At 38.3% G+C, this 8,952-nt stretch overlaps 2 long non-coding RNA genes and 1 pseudogene across 2 annotated transcripts; 2 read left to right on the forward strand and 1 right to left on the reverse strand.

Annotated features, from left to right (window-relative positions):
• The first annotated feature begins 615 nt into the window (after positions 1–615).
• On the forward strand, positions 616–1,035 carry LOC145233814 (uncharacterized). Its single transcript, XR_013861184.1, has 2 exons — positions 616–709; positions 832–1,035. It is a non-coding gene; the product is annotated as an uncharacterized LOC145233814 (long non-coding RNA).
• Positions 1,036–2,665: 1,630 nt separating this feature from the next.
• LOC145234015 (uncharacterized) lies at positions 2,666–3,532 on the forward strand. The gene is made up of 2 exons (XR_013861238.1): positions 2,666–2,925; positions 3,108–3,532. It is a non-coding gene; the product is annotated as an uncharacterized LOC145234015 (long non-coding RNA).
• A 523-nt stretch (positions 3,533–4,055) lies between these two features.
• LOC145234016 (uncharacterized) lies at positions 4,056–6,162 on the reverse strand (annotated as a pseudogene).
• Between the last annotated feature and the right edge of the window lie 2,790 nt (positions 6,163–8,952).

The following is an 8,952-nucleotide window of genomic DNA, read 5'->3' on the forward strand; positions in this document are numbered from 1 at the left end:
TGTTGCGTACGCTCTTCCAGTGTATGTAGAGGACGAGTTAGAAATAAAACATCATAACCGAACAGATTGCAGTACAGTACACATGTGCAAAGAGAAAGCGTGGTGCTTTTGAAAATCACGGCACGTTGGGACATTTTTAGTTCGTCAAACTGTATAAGCTTCCGCTACTTATTGTAGGGCTGGTCTGACAGGCCTTAAGATCACGAGTTCACGACATACATAATATCCGGTGAATCAAATATGAATTATACTTGTAGTTAAGCATATTTGGTAAGAAACAAAGCAAAATCACTTTGTGTGATGAACATGTGCGGCCCTCGATCCAATTTTAACTTTTATAATTGGCCCTACAGTAACAAAGGTTGCCCACCCCGGGTCTAGCCCAACCATATTTTTATCACCAAAATTAAGACACATTTTTGACCAAGAATATTAACACATACTTTCCACCCACAGAATGAAATATAAATTGATTGTCATTTATATATTTAGCAAATGCAGGAAATTCAAAAAGGGGAATATTTGGGCATTTTTTATTGTCCCAGAGGACAACTTACTTTGTTTAATCGCAAATTACTGTTTTTGTCTACTGAGTCTAGGAAACTGTCGTTTGTTTTTCAGGAAAATTGAGTAATTCTCTTGTTAAATTTGAAGTAACCTGTTGCTGCGCACATAAAGTTTGCCAGTAATCCGTGTCCAAGTTATTTTGGTAAGTGTTGTTTTATTTGCTTGTTTATCTTGGTCAATATTATGTCAATAACCATTGTTTTGTATTGTTAAACCTTTGTTGTGACAATGTGCCTGGTCTAAAGTGTACTCTGTTATTTACAGTTTGACTTGATTTGATCGTCGACAATAACTGTTAAGTCCTGGTCAAAACGTTTCGGTAAGAGTGTTATACTGTAAACTGGCATTTTCTATTGTGTTTATTCCCTGCTCTTTCCTTTAGAAAACCGTCCGCCAGTCTAGAAGTAACTGCATCCTGCTAATTGAAGCCATCAAGGGCTTTGTTTGAAATAAACTGTTACAACCTTGTGTGGAGTGTTAGCGGGAAGAAGCCTGTAGTTGGGATTTGGCAGGCGCGTTTTTGAATCAAATTAGAAGTACTAGAGTGGACGTCTGTGCCCACCAGGAGCACCGAAGTAGACGTTACATACTTTTTGTTGAAAAGGAGAACATGTCCTCTAAAGCAGGGGTGTCAAACTCGTGGGGTTCGTGGGCCACATTGTAGTTTGGGAATTATGCCGAGGGCCGCATGTGATTTTTAATCTAGTTTTATACACTTAAACAACATTTTCGCTGCGACGACCGCATTGCAGATCCTTATTTCACAAACGGCCGCCAATTATCTGCTGGTTTTTGTTAAAACATTACAAGAAAAAGGTTTATATCATATATACCAGGTGTGGCCAACACGTCGATCGCGATCGACTGGTCGATCGCCTGCTTTTGACTGGTCGATCGCCACTAAATTCTCCACAACTAATCAAACGCTTATTAATTGAAAAACAAATTAAATATTATAAAACAGCACTTCTGTCATTTTGAAACAACGCACACATGTGTAATAAGACAACACCTAAGTAATTGTCACTTTCTTTGTTGCGTAACAATTGTTATTTTGGCACCAAATTATGTCGTAACAACTACAATGTTTGTCGTCACAACTTGAGTGTTTGCTTTAACGAAGCTGTTGCTATTGATTGGGGAGATTTAAAAGTTCCCACTGACTACTTTGATAAAAATTGTGTGCATATGCGACGTTTTATTGTTGTAATAACTAGGTGATGCTTGCCAACAAAACTCATGACCATAAATATGTGGCAATTGTCAAGCAAATCGCATGAAAAAATTTGCGTTATTGCTTTGTGTTAGTGTCAGCCTAAATTACGACTGATCAGTCGATCGCGTACAATTAAGAAAATTTTCGTCGATCTTAACGACTGGCAAGTTGGCCACCCCTGATATATACCATCTTTTGACGTTGCGAAAGCCCAGATTAATTTCCAACTTAATGTACATATTAAGCTCCACAAAGTGAAGACCAGCAGGTTTAACTCTATTATTACGTCATAAGCTATATTGTTACGCATTTCGCACCTGTTTTTTTCGCATTGTTTGCACACAATAGGCCTACAAAAAGTCTGTCGCATATGGCTACTAGGCTGTTAATACTTTTTTCAGTAACACAAAATCTGTTTAGGGCAGTTTGAAAATCAAAAGTTTTGACAAAGGAGTTGTAATAACATCACGCCTGCCAGTACATATATTTTAATGTGGCGGTACGGCCGCGGGTTGCACCTTGACTGAAACTTCGGTTCCCTTGACTGAAACTTCGGAACGGTTTAATTGCTATCGTTTCTATTGATAACATATGAATTTGTATGTAATTAAATTTCGGTAAACGTCTGTCTATATAAAAGCTTTCAACTTGAAAAGTAAGAAAAATTTAGTATAATTAGATAAAATTTTGACAAAATACTACAATTGTTGTTGATTGTTCGTGGGCCGTATGCGGCCCGTGCGCCGCGAGTTTGTCAGGCCTGCTCTAAAGAGAGGACATATGACAAAACTATCTAATCATACAGTAATGTGTAAGGACAGAATGGGCAACTATGACGTCAAAAACAATTCCTACTAAAGCTACATGTTAGCTGATTAACTGACTGACATATAGACAGGGTTGCCATACCGTACGCATATTTCCAAAATGTTTCCGAATTCGAACCACAGGGCTTTTTCAGCCAATCACAGCAGCGGAAATCTGCGGGTTGTCGTTACGTCACGTCTAGGTTGCTAAGCGGTTACTTTGACTTCAGTATTGTCGACGTTGCAAGTTTTATGTCAGTTTTGAATGAAAAAAAAAACGTTTTTACAAGTCGGAACATAGTGAAGACTGATGCATTTTGGATGTTTAAACTGAAGGTAATGTTTATTAGGTTAAGTATAGCAGTAAATTATACACACATAATTTTTATTGGGTGTAAAATCACTTTTGTGCAATATATGCTCCATTAATGTTAGATTATACACTGATACTTTTTATTAAGTCTGAAATAGCTTTTGTGCAAAATATTTTCTATTATTAATGCTATGTGTTTGTTTAGGATAGCAACGCAACCCCTTCAATCCATCAATGTCAAAATTTTACTTTGTATATTTTTTACTTTGTATATGATGAGCACTGCATGCAGGAAAGTTTGCATGGCATAAAAACAGTGTATTATGCCTCATTGTCTCTAGTGCAAGCACCTATGATCAACGCAATTGAACACATGCATGCCATACCTTGGGATCAACAAACTGTTCCTAACCTACGGAGATGAATGGTTTATAATTGTACACAGTGCAGTTCTAACATAAGTGTACACTAGGCCTGCCAGTTGCATAGTTGTTCCAATAACTCCCCGTATTTTCAGTTTTGAATGTTGTTCTGTGCCACCAATGTATATGTTATTTTTATTGTGCATGTTTTTTTTCTGGAATTTTGTCATAAGTTTACAATAAAACAGAAGCGATTTTAAATAGCAAATTGAAGTAGTGTGCTTGAGAACAAATGCAGGATTAAGAAAAACTACTACAGTATAAAGTAAGTTATGAGAAGATTTACTTGTGCTAGCAAATTTATTGTTTTTCTTGTGACATTGAAATGATAATAGTCCCAAAAGAGTTGTACAGAATAGCTACCATCTAAAACTATGCAGCAGTGTCAGAAATTTATTTTCCTTATCTCACCTGATGTGAGCAGCTTTTTCTCAGATATTTTATTTTTCTTGTTTACACCAGTTTTTTTTTGTTGATTTATAATCACATGTATAAAACAAAACACCATTTTACTTACAATACTCTAAATTAGGGTAAGCAAGCTTGGGTAGTATTGACAGCACTCTATATTACCAGTCATATTTGTCAACAAGTTAAATTAGTTTGTCTTGACCTTGCTACACAGGCTATTTATTTTCCTTCATGGTTTATATTAGTTTATTTATTTGCAACTCTTTTTTGGAACAAACAGTTGTACCTAAATTAAAACACTATATCACTCATTTCAACAGTCCTCCAAAAGTTTGTTTATTATGCATGCAGTAACCACAGTTAAAAATAATCAGTCAACACAGTTCTATAAAGTAGATCCAATGATAATCTATTGGTATAACATTCTCCATGATAGTCAATATGTTTACTAGTACAATAACTTTAGTTATAGCTAATTGTCAAGCAAATGCTATTTAACTTGGAGTGCTTGATGTCTCTGATCTGCCTTGCCTTTTCCTGTAGTCCATCCCTTCTCAAGGTTTTATTTGTTTTGGCAGCGCAAATGCTCTTCCTCGATTCCACACATACAGGCCTGAGCTCTAGTGGCTTAAGGCACCATAAGCTATAGGTAATCACTTTGGAGCATGGAAAAGTAAATTCTAATTGTTAAACAACAAATATGATTATGCATCCATGCAGGTTCTGGAATAGCAAATAGGTAATAATACAAAAATACACGGAAAAGCTGCAGAAAAAGAGTAAAACACAAAAGGAAATGAATTTTTGTACCAATCATACCAAGAAAATATATCATTTTAATGTCAGTACCAAAAAAAAACAATGTATTTTGCTCCCAGCATTGCGGCTGCCAATTGAGTTTCTTCCAAATGAATGAAGTGCTGATCTTATTTGTGCAACAAAATGAGCAGAAGAGATAGAGTTCTTAAACCTTTCTAATGCTTCATTAGTTTTCTTTTAATGAAAGTCACTAGAGTGCTTGGTCTTTATAAGCTCAGAACGCTATTAAATTTAAGAAAAGTTCTCTGCAGTGTAGTCTGGACACTGGTTTATGTTTATGAGGGTCCAGCAATGCCATCAGACAATGAAGTGGGTGGATTGATTTCCATGGCATTTGAACAGCCACCATGATCTTGTGTAGATGTGTGGTGGCCAAATCACTAATGAATTCCACAGATGGGGCCTGCTACTGACCAAAAGCAACGCCTACATACATATGCTTCTGAGGTGCTGATCCCTGATACATCCCCAATTGGACTACCACATAACAGGACTATAAGTGAGGCATTAGTCTGGTCCAGATTGGTTGTAGAAGCCACAAACACCACCTCAGAAGATTGTAACATCATTTTGTCGATTCTTTCCATGATCGGACTTACAATGGCACGAACATAAAATCCTTTAAATTGCTAAAGGCAGATCTTAGCCTCAGATTTATCGGCATACTTCTGTATAGCACAAAACAAATTTATACCACTTGATGCCCCAAAGTTATATTTACGCCACTGATCCCAGAGATAGTACATAGAGCAGGGTTTTGGATTATGGCAGTTGTTAGTGACTGCTGCACTTATTCCATCTGTAACAAGCAACTTGGTCTCATGGGTTTGAACTTTTTAATGCTTGAGACACTAACAATCATTGCCAAAATTTTTTTGTAGATTCACTGATCTTTAGCTAACCAAGGTTTCCGGCAGCTTTAAGTAAGTGATTGTGGTTAACTGTCATACACGGATGAGTAGAAACCAACTTATCTGATGTTTAGTTGACTTGGTGTAAAGTTTGATCTTAACATCCATAGACACAGGACACAAAGTGTTGAATTTGATGCACCAATTTCATGTTGGCAAAACTGATTAAGATGGCATTTAAAGGTTTCCCCAAAATATTTTAGGGTTGAAAAATGTTTGGCATACATTCCAGCTAGTACTAGAAACTACACAAAAAGACTCAAGCCACTCGTCCCAGTCTTTTGCTGATTGTAAGGTCAATCTAAAAACCATTTCTTCATTTCCTTTTGTTACTAATTTTCCTTCAAGTTCCACAATTTGCTGCATGCCTTCAAGTTCCGCAATTTGCTGCATGGAATCCACTTAACAATATCCGATAATTATTTACAAAAAAGCTTGTGATTAATTATTAAAAATGCCTTTTAAAATGGTTTTCTTTTAGTAATACAATTATAAAACCACGCACAACCTTAACTTACAAATATAGTAACTCAAGGCAGATTGACTGGTTACGACGCAAGCTGTCTTCTGATTGGTTCAATGAGTCGACTACGCTGATTTGTTAAAAAGTCGCATGACCCGGGAAAACCCGCCTTTGTGATTGGCTTAAAAAGCCCTGTGGTTCGAATTCGGAAACATTTTGGAAATATGCATACCGTACTTAGTTCTATGATTTGTCCTTATTTTGAAGGAAAACAACTCAGAAAAAAATATTGTCCTTTTTTCTAAGAACTGTCCTTGTTTTTGATTTGAGTCCTTAAATTGTCTTGTTTTGAACAATTACAAGTCAAATCCCTGCTACAATTAAAAGTAAACCTGGACTTGAGCTGTCGTGAAATGCACGAAGTATTTTCTACAAACAAGGAGTTGCTAGAACAGATTTTTTCAGGCAAAAAAATGTTGCACGTGATATGTCATGGCTCGTATAAATGCAAAGATTTGTTCAAAACCGTTTGTTTCGTTTCGACAAAAAAAAGCTGTTGGACTTGTCCTTATTTTGGAGTCCATGACGATGGCATCCCTACATATAGGTGTAACCGTACTACTGTGGTGTAACTCAGTGTTGCCAACGTGGTTTTCCCCACCAATTGGGATGGTTTGTGACAACGAGTTGCGGGTTGAGATCCCGGATTTCTGGTTGCGTTTTTGGCTTCTGTCACAAAGCCTTTTTTGCAAGAAGTGAAATAAAATTGGGCTCATTTAGACTTGTTTTTATTACACCTTGCCGTTGCGATATTTGGCTCGGTTTAACAACCAATGTTGCGTTTTTAAAAACATTACTTGGTGTAACTAGGCTTATCACTTTTAAGTTTCCAAGTTAGTATTAAGACAGTACGACTTAGAATCAATTGATTGAGCAGTATCTGACCCTCTGACAGGCAACATACTTAACGACGATCACTGTTATTGTCCAAGTACAACTCTAATTATGGAAACAGGTTTCCAGAGAAACAGAATCAGTCGTTAAAGGTTTAAGAATATATATTTCGCCTATTGGCATCGTCAGTTCTGTAAAAGCGAGAAAAAAGCAACAATAAAATGAAGATAAAACATCAACAGGCTAAAAACCAACACCCAAACCACTTCACAGGTGGAAAGGCGCTAACTGTACGCGTATGGGTCTGGCAAGCAATGACGCCCAAACCCGCGCACCAATCAAGTCTTATCAGAGACGCGGATGAAACGCGCCTAGCATTCGAACGGGCACAATAGGAGATAAGAGGCAAAGGAGGGCGCAACGATAACGAAAGCAGATGAAACAACATAAACAAAATACAAAAATGCGACATACGAGGCAACCAATAAATTGACTATCTGATTTTAGACAGTATCATACGCTGAATGTTGATAGTAGCGCCGGTTAATTTTAGCCATTTGGCTTCAGCCTGGTCCAACAGGGCGGCATCAGGACACTCAGCAAACGTTACTTTGAAACATTCAGCCAGGTCCGGTTTTTTTGAATACGCGATGGCGTGCTTGAATGCGTAATGTTGGCTAAGTGACGCATTGTCACTGTGTTGATTGAAGCTGTCTAATTGGAAGGAATTCCAGGTCGTACGATGGCCCGTCCAACGTGTACAGAATTTATTTTTGGTTTGGCCGACATATTGGCTGCTGCAGAGCAGACAGGTTGCCACATAAATCCCGTAATTCTTGCAAGTGAGAGACTGCTTTAGTAAGATGTTCCGTCCGTGCTGAGTTCTAAGGCTACGTTGTTCTGTCACCGTAGACTTGTGGTTGCCATAGTGACCACATAATGCACATTTTCCACAAGGAGCCGATAATCCGTTGTAGTTGTCGACATTGTGCGCCAGGCGTCTGTAATTAATAAGAATGTTTCCCAATGTGAGTGGTTTTTTAAATACTACTCTTGCTTGGGGTTTTAACGCCTTTTCCTTTGAAGAAAGCTTTATAAAATGTGGGAAAGCAGTTGCCCAAGGAATAATATCTTTATCCGCATTAGCAGAAGTTGGGAATCTTTCAGTCCATCCTTTTGCTGTACTGATGCAGGTTTCAGTGATATTCTTTGGGAACGACGAGTTGGCACATTTTATTTCCAGTCGCGCCAAGCTTTCTAGAAAATGCTCGTCGCATTCATTAAGCCGTCGGATTCGCGATGCTTCTCCCAAAATAATGGCACGGAAAATATGGGAAGGGTGGTGCGATGCGCCGTGAAGAAAGCATCTATTTGCCGCTGTGTCTTTGATGTGGTCACTAGTAAAAAAACCCAAAGTCGCTGCATTGGAGTGGATGTGCAGGACGTCCAAAAATTCCAGCTTTCCCTCCCTCTCCTTAGGGTCCAGGTCTTTTGTTGCCAAAATGTTTGGCAGTAGGTCCGGGTGTTTTGTGGAAGCGACAATCAGTTTTTTTAACTCCAATCGTATGGAAGAGAAGTTCCACAAGTTCCGTGACTCCTGAAAACATTACCAAAACCATTACTGACGAGTGCGATCGATTCGTCATTAGTTTGTTTAATCTCGGAATCATAACAGAGGAACTTCTCTTCCATACGATTGGAGTTAAAAAAACTGATTGTCGCTTCCACAAAACACCCGGACCTACTGCCAAACATTTTGGCAACAAAAGACCAGCGTACGTCTATCCGCTCTTCAAAACCCACAAACTTACTCCTGATCGATTACTTTCATGCAAGATTGAGGAAATTCCTGTACGGATGGTTAATTCAGCAGGCAACACATTTTGCTCCCGTAGTACAGCAATGCTGGAGCATTTATTAAGACCCATTAGCCTAAAGTACTGTCACAGTATCGTGGATGAATACTGTGGGGACCGCCGGCAATACTTGCTTGATCTGGAAATGTGGAAAACTTGCGCAGTTAAGAAGGGTATCATCAAAGGTGACGAATTGTACATTGTTGCAGCAGACGTGATTGGGCTTTACCCAAACGTTAACAGAAAACTGGTGAAGAAGTCACTAGCACACGCA

This window comes from Phallusia mammillata, chromosome 6 (genome assembly GCF_965637545.1).
Source record: "Phallusia mammillata chromosome 6, kaPhaMamm4.hap1.1, whole genome shotgun sequence".
Classification (NCBI taxonomy): Eukaryota; Metazoa; Chordata; class Ascidiacea; order Phlebobranchia; family Ascidiidae; genus Phallusia; species Phallusia mammillata.